We start from the raw sequence: 20,153 nt of genomic DNA on the forward strand, positions 1-20,153 counted from the left end.
CCGATGTATCTCAGATAAATGCTCCCTGTTTCTGTATTGCATCCACCCACCAGTTATTTCACTGTGTGTACATGTGTGAGCCCACTCACGTGCAAGCACATGAATGGGGATTTCTTTTTTCTGGTACATGAAGGATTGAGGGTAGGGCACGTAAAATGGGACATATTCTCGGAGAAGGAAACACTGAAGCTAAGTAGAGGGAAGAGGAGGGCATGATCACTTCCAGGTAATGGATGATAAAGTTTTCTTGGCTCATAGGTTATAGGAAAGGGGGTAAGGGTCTTAGCGGGGAAGCCTTGCAGTGTCAAATAAATAGAGGCCAAATGCAAACCAGCGCCATCTAAAAAAGGATGGTTATATAAGAGGTCACGGCTCCATCCAAGTCTCCAAAATGTGTCATCAAGTCTTCACCTCTATTTCTGAGCCAATTGGTCTCTGTCTTTCTAGATAGGCTCTCTTCAGAAGGACCTCAATATCTCTAGGCCATGTATTATCTGGAAAATGTTTAAGCTGATGTTTCTAGCAAGTGGCTAAGGCAAAATAAAGGTGCAATTCCAGAGTCAGGTCATCCTGTGCAGAATCTACCAGGTAAAGGATAGAGGGCTGGGTCTGGTGCTCCTGGGTTCTCCTGATAGAATGAAGATTTTTAAAGTGATAGCAGCACACAGTGGGGGAAGATTCTGAAAGTGAGAGGGGAAGGATTCTTTTTTAATTTCTCTGGAAACAGCTGTGCTCCATAACCTTTTTCATGCTGTGACCTCCTCATGTGGGCCAACTTTTACATGTCAAGCTTACTGAAGTGGTCTGTCCGTAGACCACTCTAAATGAGGACACACAAATGATGGATGTCTGAGTCATAGCTGACCATGACAACAGGCTAGAGGAGCTGTCCTGGGGTCAGCCAAACAACCCAGAGCTTGTTGAGACAAGAGATGCTTGAGTGTTTCTGATAGACTAGAGGTTGACCAGTTGAGAGGCAAGTCAATGTGGGCTCAGCTGGAGTAGTGCCCAATAAGGCCACCAAAAGGCATAGAGGGAATCTTAGTAACATGAAACTGGAAGTGAATGGTGTGTTTTGGGGGCACTGCAGAAGGACTCACAGGAAATCTATTCTAATGGGCTGGAGGAGTTGTAGGAACTAGGTCTCCAGTAATGGGCATTTCCAGAGAACCCCTACAAGAGGTAGGGATGGTGTTACACACTTGCCACCCAGACAGCCTGAAGCCAGCTTAGGAGAGGATCATTTTAAGTAAGAGTTTTTCTCACTCTTTAACATCCCTCCTTCCCCCATAACTCTGATTTCAAAAGGATCAGAAATTTAAGAGGTGGACAGATGGGATGAACTAGGAGATTGGGACTGACATATATACACTATTGATACTGTGTATAAAATAGATAATTAATAACATACAGTACAGCACAGATTACTCAATACACTGTAGTGACCTAAATGGGAAGGAAATCTGAACAAGAGGGGATATATATATATATATATATATATATACACATATAGCTGATTCACTTTGCTGTACAGCAGAAACTAGACCAACCTTGTAAAAGCAACTATACTCCAGTAAAAATTTTTAAAAGGGAGATACGTATGTGATAGAGAAATAGAGTCAACCATGTCATTCTTATTCACCCCAGCTGCCTTCCAGCCTGAGGCAGCTCTAAGTCAGGGGATGGGAGAATCTGACTTAAATCAGTTAAAAATCTTCATTAAAATCTTGGATACCAGGTTGCAATTTCTAAAGTGTTTGTGACTTAAATTGTATTTGTGACTTAAATGGACTCTAGTATCTAACTATGAATAAAAAGAAATGGCCTAGAAGAATTTTTATCTTGGTCAAATAAAATGTTAAATGGATAGTAGAAAACAACAAAAATTTCATTTGCTTGCATTATAAATTCTGCTTGTTTAATGTTTATATCTCCCTACACATCATGATCCAGAGGGGGAAAAAAAAATTCTCACTCTTCCAGAAACCATAAATTTCCCTAAAAAGACTCCTAGTGTTCTTTCTTAAGTCAATGCCTGCACCCCACCCAAACCAAACCTGAGACAAAAGAGTCATATGGTTCTGGGCCACATCTGGGCTCATCTGGGCCACATCTGTGAAAGCAAGGGGCAGAGTCTAAAAGGAGAGGATGCTGGCAGGCATAGACACCCATTATGACAAGAAGTGATGGTACAGGGATTCTGAAAGCTTACAAGAAGAGTCATTCCAGTGAAAAAGAAAGCCTGTGGTTAAAGCAGAAGTTCAAATTCCATTGCATAGACTGGGATACAGTATGTTGGGAACATTCCATTTGGAATGCCAGGTCTAAAATGTTAGAAACCTAGCGACAGGAAACAGTGCCTGCTGGGACCTTCACCGTGACCCCTGTCATTCCCATGCCCTCCATGGCAACACTCAAGCCATTGTCGCTAGCCTGGTCATGGGGGTTGTGCTGTCTTCCCTGATATGCCTATGAGTCAGGTGCTGAGTTGAAGCCACAGTGGGTCCCTAGATAGGCAGCAGGTAGGGGTAAGGTCCATAATATTCTAAATAGTATTTTAGGGAAAAAAAGAAATGGAAGCAGTTACGTGACATTTAAAAAGCTCACTCTGGATAACAGTACGGAGGTTTCTCAAAAAATACAACACCATGCATGCGTATCAAGCTGCTTCAGTTGTGTCCAAGTCTTTAAGACCCTATAGACTGTAGCCCACCAGGCTCCTCCATCTAGGCAAGACCCATGTCTCTATGTCTCCTGCATTGGCAGGAAAGTTCTTTACTGCTAGCACCACCGGGGAAGCCCAGAGCTACCATATGACCCAATTATTCCACTTCTGGGGGTATATCCAAACCTCTAATTTGAAAAGATAACAGCACCCCATGTTCATAGCTGCATTATTTACAATTGGCAAGACATGGAAGCAACCTAAACGTCCATTCACAGATGAAGGGATAACGAAGATGTGGTACATGTATATATATATATATGGATATGTGTATGTATGTATGTATGTATGTATATATATATGATGAAAGATAAGCTACAAGGATGCTACAAAGGTGTAATTATAGCCAATATTTTTTAAATAACTAAATGGAGTATAACCTTTAAAATCAGTACAAAAGTAAAAATTATAAAATAAAAAAATAAAAGGCAGCTCACTCTTCATAAACCATGAAGTTACAGGTTCTTTCACTTATTCAAAACATATTTAGGTATTTTTTACATGCTGACTATATGACAAGTACAGTGTTCGAATCTGAGAACATAAAACTATTTAGGAAAATGTTGACAAGTTTGTCTCCCTCACCAGAATTAAGTTCCACCAGAGCAGGGGTCTTTGTCCTGTTCACTCCCTGAGTCTCCAGTGTCTGAAAAAATTATATGTAGAGTAGGAGCTCCATAAATATTTTTTGGATGGATAAAGTCATATAATCACTGCCTTCAAGAAGCTTCAAGTCCAGTGGAGGAGAAAGTCAGGCAAGCACAAGATAGTAAAGTTCAATGACACAGGAAATCATAAAACTGTCTAACAGCAGAGGGTGGGGGTGAGTGAGAAGGGAATAAGGCTTCCAAGGGCTGATGCAACATAGGACAGTAAAGGATAAACAGAGCATGGCCCCTTCAGGCTGTTGTTTCCCTTCTCCTTAAGGGTTTCTCCTGTTTTGTCTCTCCTTTTGATGGGAAGGAACAATGGGCAAAGAGTGAGAACTCCGGACTGCCTCCTTCCTGGGTGTGGTCCTTTCTGAAGCTACGCCAGGGCAATGACTTTACAGGATGTCAGCACGAAGCCTGTGGGACTCTGGCTCTGTGGGATTTTGGCAGAACCTACCCCAGCGCTAAGGTCGGACCCAGGGAAAGATGTGGTAATGGCTGTAAAGGCACGTGGGCTCAAAGGCAAAGCCGGCGCGGGGCAGAACTCTTCCTGCACACTGCGCTTGCGGAGAAGTGCCGGGGAGCTTTTCCTGTGTGTGGCCAGTTCAGTGGGGTTAAGATATGATTAAGCCTAAACGTGTAAACAGCGAATTCCCAAGTTAATGATGATGTAACCTTCTGTTAGGGTTAGGCTGGATTAGAGCTGACTGTGTTGCCTCATGTTGGAATCCGGTCCAAAATGTTGATTCCTTTTATAAATCCTGTAGTCATCCTCAGGAATAACAGGAGCCACCAAAGAGAAGCCTTTCTACAGTTTCTAGAGTTTCAGTGAGACATTCCTTAGCATCACCTGGGAAAACCCCAAGCAACACGGGCTGGCTCTTAGGGCCTGGGGAAAACGGCACAGGGCTGGAGAGGAGGACCGGAGTGTGGTACCCTGGGCAGAACACGGACAGTGCAGGCCTGCGTGAGGCATGCTCTAAATCGCATCCTGACAGAGCCATCGAAAGGCAGTTCCACATAAAGGAAAAATAACACCCCACTTGGTTGAAATCACATCCAACTGCGGCCGGGGCCCAGTGTGCAATCCTTCATCCTTTCTGGTATTCATTCAGCTGCTATCTCCGCCCCCAGGACAGATTCTTCCTCCAGGGCAACAAATGCTCAATTCATCAGGGAACAGAAGCACTGCTCCTGTGCTGTTGCTCCAGGATCTTCAAAAGCTTTGAGTAGAAATAGAAGCCAAAGACAGATTATTTTCAGAAATGGACATATTTTCACTCTAGTTTAAGCCTGTTGATGATCCTTATCGCTTCCTTCCACATGAAGAGCGTCTCTGCTCTGTACTACCTTATCGGGTGATTTTAACGCGAGCCTGTAAGGAGCCCCAGAAGGTGGGCTACCCGACTCTGTTCCAACCACAGCCTTTCTGAAGGCGAAAGCAAATGTTTCATCTAGGTTAGGATCTAAAATGATGAAGCTCATTTTTGTTTTCTTTCTCTCTGTTTTTAGCTCCCAGAAAGAAAAATGCTTGGGGAAGTCATAACCATAATAGTTATCACTATATTATTATGCAACCTCTAGATGTCTAAGGATGATAATAGGCATGGTAGTCCTCCTAAGGCCCTGAAAGTGAAAGTGTTAGTCAGTTACAAAGTCTGACTCTTTGTAACCCCATGGACTGTAGCCCTCCAGGATCCTTTCCATGGACTTCTCCAGGCAAGAATACTGGAGTGGGTAGCCATTCCCTTCTCCAGGGGACCTTCCCCACCCAGTGATTGAACTTGGATCTCCTGCATTATAGGCAGATTCTTTACCATCTGAGCCACAAGGGAAGCCTAAAGCCTTAGACACAGTTATATCTCAAATTCGGATTAATGAAAAAAATGAAACACAGTTCTTCGAGCTTGAATCTGAGTCAGTTTTTATTAATAACACTTTGGAATTGAACGAAAAGCTGGTAAACCATCCCATATTAATAAGTGAGCTGTTTTCCTATTTTGTAAAATCAGACAGTGGACTCTAAACACCTGAGTTCAATACAAGAAAGATTTCAGAATGAAATGCTTATTGTTGTCAACACCATTCCCAGACTCATCTGGGAAATTCCCACCCACATAACTTCTCCTGTGACCCTGTTCTTGTGGCTAACATGTCTCTCAGCTTCCCCAAGCCATCATCTCCCTGGCCTGCTGTCAAAAGAATAATGGAAAAAACAGGGGTCTGAAGAATGGAACTCGAGTCACCCTCTCCCGCTTGCTGATTACCTGGTGACAGGTTAGTTGGCCTTATGAACCTCAGTGACTTCATGAGAATAATAGTATTTTGCCTGTCTGAAGGCAGGAGGTTAGACAAGATGAATGATGTATCTCAACTTGATGCATATACTTTATCTATATACCTTAAAATAGTGCCTTGAATCAACCAAATGACTATGCTCTGAACACAGAACTTACATACACACACACAAAGGTTAGAACTCATGCACTTTTGCTTACACCCACTTATTTTCATTTGAGTAACTTGATATTTTCTCAGTTGATGGTGAGGCTTCTTTTATCATCAGATGGTTCCTTGAGGTTTCATCCAGCTGAAAGGACCACAGTTCTATTGTTTTGTTTTGTTTTCCCAGAGGAATTTATAATAAATGTGAAAACAAATGGGCTTTGTATGGTTAGGCCACTCAAAATGGCTGTTTTCTTGTTCTCTGTACATTCTCTGTGGAACCAGTGCCTGCTTCATCTGCACTCCACTTACATGATAGATCTTCCCATATACTAGTCCCCACCCCACCTAGGGACTATTCTTATTAAAGAGGCAGGGAAGGGATTGCCCCTCTGCTGGTTTCCCTGGTAACTGATAAGCCAACCTGAGTCAATTTCCCCTGTAACTGGTAACCTCTCTCTGCCCCCAAGGGCTAAGATTGCCCCACATCTTGCCCACTGTATGCTGCCTACGGATGGTGGGGTGTTGCTCCAGGACCCTGCTTCAGATGTGTAAGCTCCCTCATCCACTAAACCAGGGGTCCCCAACCTCTAGGATCTAATCCCTGATGATCTGAGATGGAGATGACATAATAATAAGAGAAATAAAGTGCATAATCAACATAATGTATTTGAATCATTTCAAAACCATTCCCCAGTCCTGCCCAGGTCCAGGGAAAAAACTGTCTTCCTCGAAACCAGTTTCTAATGCTAAAAATGATGGGGGCCACTGCATTAAACTGTTGATGTCTCTGTCTGACTCCTGGCTCTTTCTTGGGCTCTTTAACCTTGGCAAGTATAGGCCTTGTAGGCCTGTGGGGTGCAGTCCAACAGGCCAAAAGTCAGGTTGGTCACTAAAATGTCTCTGGAGGTCACCCCCTCTTTTTTGGTTTATATAGCACTTCTTGCCTTGATGAATATTTTGTTGTTGTTTACTTGCTTAATCAAGTCAAACTCTTTGCAATCCCATGGACTGCAGCATGCCAGGCTTCCCTGTTCTTCATTATCTTCCAGCATTTGCTTAAACTCACGTCCACTGGTAATGTTATCTAATTATCTCATGCTCTGTCATGCCCTTTTCCTCCTGCCCTCAATATTTCCCAGCATCAGGGTCTTTTTTAATGAGCCAGTTCTTTGCATCAGTTCAGTTCAGTTCATTTCAGTTCAGTCACTCAGTCAAGTCCGACTCCTTGCAACCCCATGAACTGCAGCATGCCAGGCCTCCCTGTCCATCACCAACTTTCGGAGTCCACCCAAACCCATGTCCATTGTGTTGGTGATGCCATCCAACCATCTCATCCTCTGTCGTCCCCTTCTCCTCCTGCCCTCAATCTTTCCCAGAATCCGGGTCTTTTCCAATGAGTCAGATTTCCGCATCAGGTGGCCAACGTATTGGAGTTTCAGCTTCAACATCAGTCCCTCCAATGAACACCCAGGACTTATTTCCTTTAGGATGAACCGGTTGGATCTCCTTGCAGTCCAAAGGATTCTCAAGAGTCTTCTCTAGCACCGCAGTTAAAAAGCATCAATTCTTCAGCGCTCAGCTTTCTTTATAGTCCAACTCTCATATCCATACATGACCACTGGAAAAAACATAGCCTTGACTAGATGGACCTTTGTTGGCAAAGTAATGTCTCTGCTTTTCAATATGCTGTCTAGGTTGGTCATAACTTTCCTTCCAAAGAGTAAGCGTCTTTTAATTTCATGGCTGCAATCACCATCTGCAGTGATTTTGGAGCCCCCAAAAATAAAGTCTGACACTGTTCCCACTGTTTCCCCATCTATCTGCCATGAAGTGTTGGGACTGGATACCATGATCTTCATTTTCTGAATGTTGAGTTTTAACCCAACTTTTTCACTCTCCTCTTTCACTTTCATCAAGAGGCTTTTTAGTTCCTTTTCACTTTCTGCCATAAGGGTGGTGTCATCTGCATATCTGAGGTTATTGATATTTCTCCCGGCAATCTTGATTCCAGCTTGTGCTTCTTCCAGCCCAGCATTTCTCATGATGTACTCTGCATAGAAGTTAAATAGGCAGGGTGACAATATACAGCCTTGACATACTCCTTTTCCTATTTGGAACCAGTCTGTTGTTCCATGTCCAGTTCTAACTGTTGCTTCCTGACCTGCATATAGGTTTCTCAAGAGGCAGGTCAGGTGGTCTGGTGTTCCTATCTCTTTCAGAATTTTCCACAGCTTCTTGTGATCCACACAGTCAAAGGCTTTGGCATAGTCAATAAAGCAGAAATAAATGTTTTTCTGGAACTCTTTTGCTTTTTTGATGATCCAGAGGATGTTGGCAATTTGATCTCTGGTTCCTCTGCCTTTTCTAAAACCAGCTTGAACATCAGGAAGTTCATGGTTCACATATTGCTGAAGGCTGGCTTGGAGAACTTTGAGCATTACTTTACTAGTGTGTGAGATGAGTGCAATTGTGTGGTAGTTTGAGCATTCTTTGGCATTGCCTTTCTTTGGGATTGGAGTGAAAACTGACTTTTTCCAGTCCTGTGGCCACTGCTGAGTTTTCCATATTTGCTAGCATATTGAGTGCAGCACTTTCACAGCATCGTCTTTGAGGATTTGAAAGAGCTCAACTGGAATCTTTGCAGCAGGTGGTCAAATATTGGAGCTTCAGCTTCAGCATCAATCCTTTCAAGGAATATAGGGTTGATTTCCTGGTTTGATCTCCCAGTTATCCAAGGGACTCTCAAGAGTCCCTCTCTTCCAGCACCACAGTTAAGAAAGCATCAGTTCTTCAGTGCTCAGCCTTCTTTATGGTCCAACTCTCACATCCATACATGACTACTGGAAAAATCATAACTTTAACTAAATGGACCTTTGCTGGCAAAGTGACATCTCTGCTTTTTAATATGCTGTCTAGGTTTGTCATAACTTTCCTTCCAAGGAGCAAGCGTCTTTTAATTTCATGGCTGTAAATGATTACAATAGCTCTCTTATCAATCTGTTTGGGGACCACCTCCCTTCCATTAATTTCATGCTTCTATTGTGTATTTTTCTAGACATGAAACTAACAAGCCACCTGTGCTCCACCCTGCTTCACATTCCTGAGTGTGGGCCCTTCAGAAAGCAGCTGTGATTTGACTTTCTCATCTCACTTCCTGTCATTCCCCAGCATGAGATGTCTCACTGGCCATCCCACCATATCCCACATGCTTTCTCTTCGCCAAGTCACCTGTGCTACTATGTCTCTGTAGGATTCCCTTCTGTTTTCATTTTCTTTTGTTGTCAAGGCTTAAAACAATACTCGGTGGCTTTGTGGTTAAAGCAACACCCCCAAGATTAATTCAGGAAGGCCAAAAGTCCAGGCACAGCATGGCTAGGTTCTTTGCTCAGTGTCGACAAGGGCTGAGATCAAGGGCATCCTCAACTGAAGGCTGGACTTGGGGAATATCTGCTTTCAAGCTTCTTCAGGCTGTTGGTAGAATTAATTTCCTTATAGCTGAAGGACTTGGTTCCCCTAGCCTTGCTGCTGTTGTCTAGGGGCTGCCTGTTGATCCCAGAGGCTGCTGTCATGTCCTGGCCTGATGGCCCCCTTCACACACTTCCAAACTCTGACTTCAGAAAGAACCCAGTCCCTTCTCAGACAAAGAAAGACCAATACTGTATATCACTTATATGTGGGATCTAAAAAAAAAAAAATACAACAAACTACTGAATATACCAAAAAGGAAGCAGATTCACAGATACAAAGAACAAACTAGTGGTTACTGGTGGGGGAGGGAAGGAGAGAGGGGCAAGACAGGAGTAGGGGAGAAAGAGGTACAATCTATTAAATACAAAATAAGCTACAATAATACATACTATAGACTTCCTTGTAGCTCAAATGGTAAAGAATCTGCCTGCAAGGCAGGAGATCAGGGTTCGATCCCTGGGTTGGGAAGTTCCTCTGGAGAAGGGAATGGCAATCCACTCCAGTATTCTGGCCTGGAGAATTAAATTTCATAGACAGAGAAGCCTGGTGGGCTACAGTCTGTGGGGTGGCAAAGAGTCAGACACGACTGAGCAACTAACACAGTCACAGTCACATATATTGTACAATAGAGGGAATATAGCCATTGTTTTATAATAACTATAAATGGAGTATAACTTTTCAAAATTGTGAATCACTATATTGTACACCTATAAGTTACATAATATCATACAACAACTATACTTTAATTAAAAGAAAAAATTTACCTGATTAGGTCAGACCCACCCTGATTAAAAAGCCTCTTGATGAAAGTGAAAGTGGAGAGTGAAAAAGTTGGCTTAAAGCTCAACACTCAGAAAACGAAGATCATGGCATCTGGTCCCATCACTTCATGGGAAATAGATGGGGGAACAGTGGAAACAGTGTCAGACTTTATTTTTCTGGGCTCCAAAATCACTTCAGATGGTGATTGCAGCCATGAAATTAAAAGACACTTTCTCTTTGGAAGGAAAATTATGACCAACCTAGACAGCATATTAAAAAGCAGAGATATTACTTTGCCAACAAAGGTCCATCTAGTCAAGGCTATGGTTTTTCCAGTGGTCATGTATGGATGTGAGAGTTGGACTGTGAAGAAAGCTGAGTGCCGAAGAATTGATGCTTTTTAACTGCGGTGCTGGAGAAGACTCTTGCGAGTTCCTTGAACTGCAAGGAGATCCAACTAGTCCATCCTAAAGGAGACCAGTACTGGGTGTTCATTGTAAGGACTGATGCTGAGGCTGAAACTCTAATACTTTGGCCACCTCATGCGAAGAGTTGACTCATTGGAAAAGACCCTGATGCTGGGAGGGATTGGGGGCAGGAGGAGAAGGGGACGACAGAGAATGAGATGGCTGGATGGCATCACTGACTCGATGGACATGAGTTTCGGTGAACTCCAGGAGCTGGTGATGAACAGGGAGGCCTGGCGTACTGCTATTCATGGGGTGGCAAAGAGTCGGACACAACTGAGCCACTGAACTGAACCCTGATTTATCTCCTTTTGCACCATACACTGATAGGGAATTTGATTACACCTGCAAAATCCCTTTTGCCATATAGAGTAATACAATCATAAGAGTAATACCTTATTCTAGTAACAATTTCTACCCATACTTAATTGGAGGGAATTATACAAAACAAAGATTACGTGGATCATCTTCAAAGTCTACTGCATTGCCCTTTGTTTTCCTCCTAGGCAAACTATTTATCATCTAAGAGCTAGTTTAAATGCGTTTCTCCTGTGTTAAGAAATTCTGACATCCTGAGGCTAATGTGCTGGCCACATACTCACTGTGAGTCCTTATTTCTCCCCATGCTGTTGTATTTATCACCTCATACTATACCTAGCTGTATATGTATCTGTCTGGATGAAGATTAAGAAATAGAGATGCTGTGGAATTCTCAGCTTCATATTGTACACTGTAAATTCCACATTTCCAACAGTGCAATAGTGTGTTCTTTGTATCAAACCCTTTTCTAATTTTTATTTTATATTGGAGTATAGTTGATTAACAATATTGTGTTAGTTTCAGATGTAGAGCAAAATGATTCAATTATACATGTGTCTATTCTTTTTCACGGAGAAGGCAACGGCAACCCACTCCAGTACTCTTGCCTGGAAAATCCCATGGATGGAGGAACCTGGTAGGCTGCAGTCCATGGGGTCGCTAAGAGTCGGGCACGACTGAGCAATTTCACTTTCACTTTTCACTTTCATGCATTGGAGAAGGAAATGGCAACCCACTCCAGTATTCTTGCCTGGAGAATCCCAGGGACAGAGGAGCCTAGTGGGCTACTGTCTATGGGGTCGCACAGAGTTGGACACAACTGAAGTGACTTAGCAGCAGCAGCAGCATTCTTTTTCAAATCCCAAACTTGCAATCTATCCCTCTGCCCCCTGATAACCATGTTTGTTCCCTAAGTCTGTGAGTCTGTTTCTATTTTGAAAGTGAGTTCTTTGTATAAGATTCTGTGTATAAGCAATATCATATTTGTCTTTCTCTGCCTGATTTACTACATTTAGTATGATAATCACTAGGTTCATCCATGTTGTTGCAAATGGCATTATTTTGTTATTTTTAATGGCTGAGTAATATTCCATTGTGTATATGTACCACATCTTTATCTGTTCACCTGTTGATGGACATTTAGGTCGCTTCCATGTTCTGGCTCTTCTAAACATTGCTTGTACCACTTGAAAGGGTGGTGTGTCAGGTGTCTAGTAGGAAGCATTTTTTCCAGGTGAGGGTAGAGGCTTCATGCCAGGTGATTCATGAATCCTCTTCACCTTGCACTCTAGCTTACACATTCAATAACTCAGGCCCTTCATTCCAATAGTACAGACACAAGGATTCAAATGTAAGATTAGAACTGCAATTCACACCCATGACACATTCATACTTGCTCATAAAAGACTAGATATAACAATAGTCTTAGTTAATTGGATACAAACTTGCTAAAGAAGAGGTTAATTTAAAAAAATGAACAGTTATTTTGCATCTTTTATCTGAATGAAGTTGGCAGTGATTAAAGATAAATAAAATAATTAAGCAAGAGCACCTTTGTATTCATATAAGAACTTCAGAATGGCCATTAGTTACAAAACATTCCTTTTTCCCCTGGAAATTTTACTTCATAAAGGAAATAGACAGAATTCACATTTAATGTGTTTTATTCTTCCACCTGGGAACCAGTTCGGGTCTCATCCAGTCTTTCTGGGACTAGTGAATCTAGTTTTGTTTTGTTTTTTTTTTTTTTGGTATTATTTCCCCTAGGGGCACATAGCAGGGATGAAAACCACACAAGATTATTGGATGGTGCACAGACATCAATGTGTATTCAAGATTTGGAGGAAACAACTGCTTTTTACCTATTTAGCAATGCAAAATATATCCTTTCTGTCAATTTTCTGGAAAGAAAACTGGAATTTGAGTAATTTTATACTATAGGCTGAATTTCAGGATTCTTCATTTCTAAAAGAATGAACATGGGAAATTATCCAGAACCACAGCTCTTTGCTATGAGTCTCTGAAAAGAGCTGGAACTTACCCCCCATATATTCTTTCATGGAGGACAACCCTACTCAGTAACTACTATGAGTTCAGAATTTCCCAGATAACAGTCAGGAGAAAGAATAAAGAATAACTTCTTACTTTTAACCATGTTTGCAGAGAATTGGGTTTGAAATTCTGCCCATGGAATGCTGGCAATAAAGGCACCCGTTAGGATAATATTAAATGAAGCATCTTGACGTGGCACCAAGCTTCCATTGATGGAATTAAGAAAGATCTGCCAGTGTTCCAGGGAAGATGATTCCCACACTTCCCCTCCAAAATGTTTTCAAATATGCAGAAGAAAAAGAAAAAAAAAAAAGATGAATCAAGCAGAATACCTCGTGGACAATTTTTCTAAGCTGGGATGAATTATGTTAGCTTCTGTTCCCTGATCATTCCCTTCCCTGAGAAATGTATGGATATTTCCATTGCCCTAATCAGCAGAGACAGTTTCAAAATTGATCTGGAAAATCGGCAGTTGACCCCATGATCCTGCACTTTGTCGACACATTCGATCACATCTGGTCTTGAACTGTAAAATTGTTGGCCTCTTCCCCAGCATACTCCTCTGACAGCTGCAGGCATTTTGTCCGCAGAATAGCTTCTCTCCCAGAGACTTAGGAAACCGGGACAACACAGCTTTCATTGCTAGATCCTCTAACCACAAAGAGAATTTCAATAAGTTTCTACGGAAAGGCCCTTTGGCTTAAGAGTTTCAAAAAGAAGAAGTATTAGGAAGGCGCACAGGCAATGGCATGTAATTGGGTGTGGACCATCTTGATTTAAATTCTGTCTCTCTCAGTTACCCCCAAAGGAGTAAGAGATTCACATTCTGTCCTCTGAAAAAGATAATATTGTAGGGATTGGGTTAAGGTGCCATGATTTTGAAAACGTTTTTAAAAAATTATGTAAGTTGCACTATTTAACTCAGCAGCATTGTAAAGCAACTATTCTCCAATAAAAATTAATTTAAAAGTAAAAATAAAAAGCTCAGCAGCATCGTACTGTCCCTCTAGTCGAGAACAACTTAGTATTTTATAATATAAGATATATATAGTCACTAAGTTGACAAGAATTTGCTCATCTCCCCTGTGTCAAATTCATTTCTAAAAATATGTGCTATGCTTATATGTGGAATCTAAAATATGACACAAATGAACTTATCTATGAAACAGAAACAGACCCACAGACAAGAGAACAGACTTGTGGTTGCCAAGCAGAGATGGTTGGGGGTGGGAAGGATTAGAGTTTGGGATAAGCAGATGCAAGTGATTGTATATAGGGCTGATAAACAACAAGATCCTACTACATAGCACAGGGAATTATATTTAACATTCTGTGATAAACCATAATCAGAAAGAATATGAAAAAGTATATGTATATATATACATATATATGTGTGTGTGTGTATATATATATAACTGAATCAGTTTGCTCTATACTGGAAATTAACACAACATTATAAAGAAACTATACTCCAATAAAATTTTTTAAAAAAGAGAATGTATATATGACAAACCCACAGCAAACAATATCCTCAATGGTGAAAAATTGAAAGCATTTCCCCTAAAGTCAGGAACAAGACAAGGTTGCCCACTCTCACCACTACTATTCAACATAGTTTTGGAAGTTTTGGCCACAGCAATCAGAGCAGAAAAAGAAATAAAAGGAATCCAAATTGGAAAAGAAGAAGTAAAACTCTCACTGTTTGCAGATGACATGACCCTCTACATAGAAAACCCTAAAGACTCCACCAGAAAATTACTAGAGCTAATCAATGAATATAGTAAAGTTGCAGGATATAAAATCAATACACAGAAATCCCTTGCATTCCTATACACTAATAATGAGAAAACAGAAAGAGAAATTAAGGAAACATTCCATTCACCATTGCAACGAAAAGAATAAAATATTTAGGAATATATCTACCTAAAGAAACTAAAGACCTATATATAGAAAACTATAAAACACTGATGAAAGAAATCAAAGAGGACACTAATAGATGGAGAAATATACCATGTTCATGGATCAGGAGAATCAATATAGTGAAAATGAGTATACTACCCAAAGCAATCTATAGATTCAATGCAATCCCTATCAAGCTACCAACGGTATTTTTCACAGAGCTAGAACAAATAATTTCACAATTTGTATGGAAATATAAAAAACCTCGAATAGCCAAAGCAATCTTGAGAAAGAAGAATGGAACTGGAAGAATCAACCTGCCTGACTTCAGGCTCTACTACAAAGCCACAGTCATCAAGACAGTATGGTACTGGCACAAAGACAGAAATATAGATCAATGGAACAAAATAGAAAGCCCAGAGATAAACCCATGCACCTATGGACACCTTATCTTTGACAAAGGCAGCAAGAATATACAATGGCGAAAAGACAATCTCTTTAACAAGTGGTGCTGGGAAAACTGGTCAACCACTTGTAAAAGAATGAAACTAGAACACTTTCTAACACCATACACAAAAATAAACTCAAAATGGATTAAAGATCTAAACGTAAGACCAGAAACTATAAAACTCCTAGAGGAGAACCTGGGCAAAACACTCTCCGACATACATCACAGCAGGATCTTCTATGACCCACCCCTCAGAATATTGGAAATAAAAGCAAAAATAAACAAATGGGACCTAATTAAAATTAAAAGCTTCTGAACAATAAAAGAAACTATAAGCAAGGTGAAAAAGCCTTCAGAATGGGAGAAAATAATAGCAAATGAAGCAACTGACAAACAACTAATCTCAAAAATATTCAAGCAACTCCTGCAGCTCAATTCCAGGAAAATAAATGACCCAATCAAAAAATGGGCCAAAGAACTAAATAGACATTTCTCCAAAGAAGACATACAGATGGCTAACAAACACATGAAAAGATGCTCAACATCACTCATTATCAGAGAAATGCAAATCAAAACCACAATGAGGTACCATTTCACACCAGTCAGAATGGCTGCAATCCAAAAGTCTACAAGCAATAAATACTGGAGAGGGTATGGAGAAAAGGGAACCCTCTTACACTGTTGGTAGGAATGCAAACTAGTACAGTCACTATGGAGGACAGTGTGGAGATTCCTTAAAAAACTGGAAATAGAACTGCCTTATGATCCAGCAATCCCACTGCTGGGCATATACACTGAGGAAACCAGAATTGAAAGTGACACATGTACCCCAATGTTCATTGCAGCACTGTTTATAATAGCCAGGACATTGAAGCAACCTGGATGTCCATCAGCAGATGAATGGATAAGAAAGCTGTGGTACATATACACAATGGAGTGTTACTCAGCCATTAAAAAGAATACATTTGAATCAGTTCTAATGAGGTGGATGAAACTGGAGCCTATTATACAAAGTGAAGTAAGCCAGAAAGAAAAATACCAATACAGTATACTAATGCATATATATGGAATTTAGAAAGATGGTAACAATAACCCTGTATACAAGACAGCAAAAGAGACACTGATGTATGAAATAGTCTTTTGGACTCTGTGGGAGAGGGAGAGGGTGGGATGATTTGGGAGAATGGCATTAAAACATGTACAATATCATATAAGAAACGAATTGCCAGTCCAGGTTCGATGCAGGACACAGGAAGCTTGGGGCTGGTGCACTGGGATGACCCAGAGGGATGGTATGGGGAGGGAGGTGGGAGGGGGGTTCAAGATGGGGAACACATGTACACCTGTGGTGGATGCATGTTGATGTATGGCAAAACCAATACAATATTGTAAAGTAAAAAATAATAATAATAATAATAAATTAAAAAAAAAAGAATGCATTAGAAGAAGGTAAGGCTAGAAGGAGACCACTTAGGAGTTGGTTGCAAAATTAAAGTGAGAAATCATGAATGCCTGAACTAAAATTATGGTGGGAGTGGTCAGTGAAGAGAAGTCACCAGCTTAGGGAGAATAGGGGGGTGTTTTGATTTGGCAGGATGGTAAATGCAAGTTGGCAAGTGTGAGAATGAATGACCAGGGTTCTTTTTTTTTTTTTAAGAAGGAAGAAGTGCAAGTTTGCAGAGGGAAGATAGTAAGTTTATTTTAGATCATTTTGAAGTGTCTATTTTATATCCAGCAAATGGGTACTTATACCTGAGTAGGGCTAATATTGTTTTGGCAACTGTATATGGAAGCATGGTCAAGTTTTATACTGTTTAGTTTATTAAGGAATTCTTAACTAAGGTAGATATATGGTATCCTTCCCAATCACTGAGCAAAGAACAGGAAGAAAGAGAACAGGGAGAACAGACAAGGACTCTATTTTTTATAGTAAACCAGAGTTCATAATCATAGCAGGATCCAATGATGCCCATAGGACTCTCCCATAGTACGTCTATTGGCAACCTCTTGTCTGATTTTAGCACAGGACCTAAGAAGGGAGACTGATCATGTGGCTATTTATTTTCTTATTGAAAGTGTACTTACTTCTCACTTTGTGACAAGGGAAAGGCAACACGGTTTTGCTTAGCCTCACAAAATAAATTGAATTTAGAAGTCTGCATTTATCTAGTGCCAATTCAAAGCATCAGGAGGTTCTGTGAAGTAGAGAACTTCTCCAGCATCTGGAGTTATGTTTCCCTTCCCAGGAGGGATTATGTGTAACCTATCACTTTTCCTTCCCATACAGAGGTTCCCTTCTCCTAGACCAGCTCTGTGTATAACCAATGAAGCAGAAGGCGGGTTATTACACCTGATGACTCAGACAAGGAAGCATTGACAAGTGAGAGGCAGCCACTTGATCATTCATCATGTGAGCTGAGCAATCCCTTCACCCTTAAGCTGAACCCCTGCTGCCCAATACAACTCAAAGTTATCCAATCACATGTGTCTTTGAAAACAGCCTGGGGTTCTCTGGTTTGAACTAATCCTTGAGCCAAAGATCCAGGCCATTTGCAGAGATCTTGGCAATAGGAACCTCAGCTGTCAACAAGCAGAAACACCGAGTTAACATGAGCACATTCAGTGAAGTTAGGGGCAAGTCCATTTTCTAAATCCTACATCAAGAGGTCTGACATACTTGATGGTGCTTTGGACAGAATCTGGCTTGCTCAAGGATAAATCTCCCCAAAGAGTAAAACATCTTTGTTTTCGACTCCATTGATGAGAAATTCAGAAAGGAGAGTGACAGAAGTTTACTTTTGTATTATCTAAGAAAAAATACAAAACACAAAGTATTTTGCTAAAAATAGTAATGTAAAATACTAAAAATAGTAATGTAAAAATAGTATTTTTGCTAAAAATAGTAATGTAAAAAAAAATTTGGGACTTACAATTAGAAGACAGGGGTGCACATTCTACCATCTGCTCCTAAGACAGGACACTTTTATGAAGTCAGTAGTTTACTGACTTCATTATCTTCCTTGTTTCCTCCTTCCAAGCTCTTTCCAAGTTGCCTAGGCCATTATTATTTCCTTGCCTCCAGGAATCTTATAGGACAGAAAACAGGAGCTACACAAAGTCACTGGTAATCTTTGTAAAACTTTAATGTGACTGAAGAAAGGTCAGTCACAAATTCTAAATTGCTGAAGTTTTACTTTAATTTTCCTAACTGTCTTATTCCCCTGCACTTCCCAATAAACCAGCACTGAGCACAGAGAGAAAGCACATTGATATATGTTGGTAAACGTGAGAAAGTCCTACGAACATGATGACAAATGATGTTGGCAGAAATCTAACTTCTTTCTCTAAAAGAAACAGAATAATAGATTTGGTAAATAATAATCATGTAGCTTTGAGACTATTAACTTTGAAGATTTCTGAGCATCACAGAATGTCCAATGTTAGTACTATGCATACTGTGGCTAGTTCTTGATAGCTGTGAACCTGTGACTGGACACTGTAACACTGACCATTGATCACTTCATGAATGGCTTTCTGAAGGACATAAATCTAGAGCCTGGGAAGCAGAACTCTTGATGCAGAAAAACCCGCATGTCCATGGCCATGCTTGCTAGCAGAAATCAACCAAAACAGCAAGAGATGATGTTGGTCTCACTTCTGCATACCAAATTTTATGTCACTGCAACTCATTTGGTGGAAGTCAGTATATTACTTCTAGTTTGTTAGCTTCTACAGTACAGGAAGACTAAAAAGGGGTGGAAATGGATGCTAACCATCACCATAGTATTCAACTGTTTCCTAGATGTCTATTTCAGACACCACAATATATCTCAACTTATTATCTTTCTTTTCAAATATGCTTTTCCTCCTGGGTTCTCAATGACACTAATTCTATTTGGTTTTCAAGTCTAAAACCTGTTTTTTCATTTCCACTCTCTCTTTCCATATCACCAAGTCTGACATAAAATCTTCCTCACCCTTTCTCACATGTGCCCCTTCTGTTTTGATTTCATGTCCTCATTATTTTTCTCCTGGATTATTACAATAATTTCTTTTATCTTAATGTACTTTCCCCTCATGGATCATCCACCCTGTGTTCATAGAAATCTCTCTCATTGCAAATGTTACCATTTACATTTCCACCATTCAAAAGTTTGCACTGGTTCCAAATTTCCAGCAAGGCAACATTTCCCTCTCTCAACTGGTACCTGAATCCTTTTCCAAATTTATTTGTGATACATGCTGTTCGTCATATGTTGCACTCAATTCTTCTGGATTAATTGAGATTCTTTGAAAATGTCTTCTATCAATTCATCCACTTTTTAAGTATCTGTTAAAATTCACTATTTATTGAAAAAATAATGTTCAGTGTTATGAAAAATATGCTTGATAACTGTCCATAGGAGTTTACAGTTATAGTTTAAACATAACTGTAATAAATATTGTAGCAACTGTATAGATTGCTACAATAGGATGTGACAAATAATTTCCCTATACAGGGGAGGTGGATGTGAGAGTCAGAGAAATTGTCCTTATATTGCACTGAGCTCAGTCTTGAGGGATAAGTAACACCAACTACACAAAGACACAGGAAAAGAAGAAATAGAAAGCACTTCCAGATCAAGGAGTAATTATACTCACAGGTAAAGAAGCCAGAGAAAGCAAGATGTTTCAGGGGTCAGGTCGTTGAAGATTGTATTTGTGGGGCTCTCCAGAAAAACAGAACAAATAAGAGGTAATATGGAGGGACTTATTTCAAGGAATTAGTGCAATTTTAAAATGCACAGGGTGGATCGATTGGAGACCCCAAGAAAAGCTGATGCTGAAGTACAAGTTCAAAATCTATTGACCTGAAGAATCAACACTGTATCTCAAATCTAAAGGCTATAAAACTGGAGACTGTAGGAAGAGCTGAG

At 40.4% G+C, this 20,153-nt stretch overlaps 1 pseudogene; it reads left to right on the top strand.

Moving 5' to 3' along the window:
- LOC112441805 (small ribosomal subunit protein eS4-like) overlaps positions 1-20,153 on the top strand; it is a 172,387-nt pseudogene that overhangs the window by 583 nt on the left and 151,651 nt on the right.

The sequence above is a fragment of the Bos taurus genome, chromosome 16 (genome assembly GCF_002263795.3).
Source record: "Bos taurus isolate L1 Dominette 01449 registration number 42190680 breed Hereford chromosome 16, ARS-UCD2.0, whole genome shotgun sequence".
In the NCBI taxonomy this organism is placed as follows: domain Eukaryota; kingdom Metazoa; phylum Chordata; class Mammalia; order Artiodactyla; family Bovidae; genus Bos; species Bos taurus.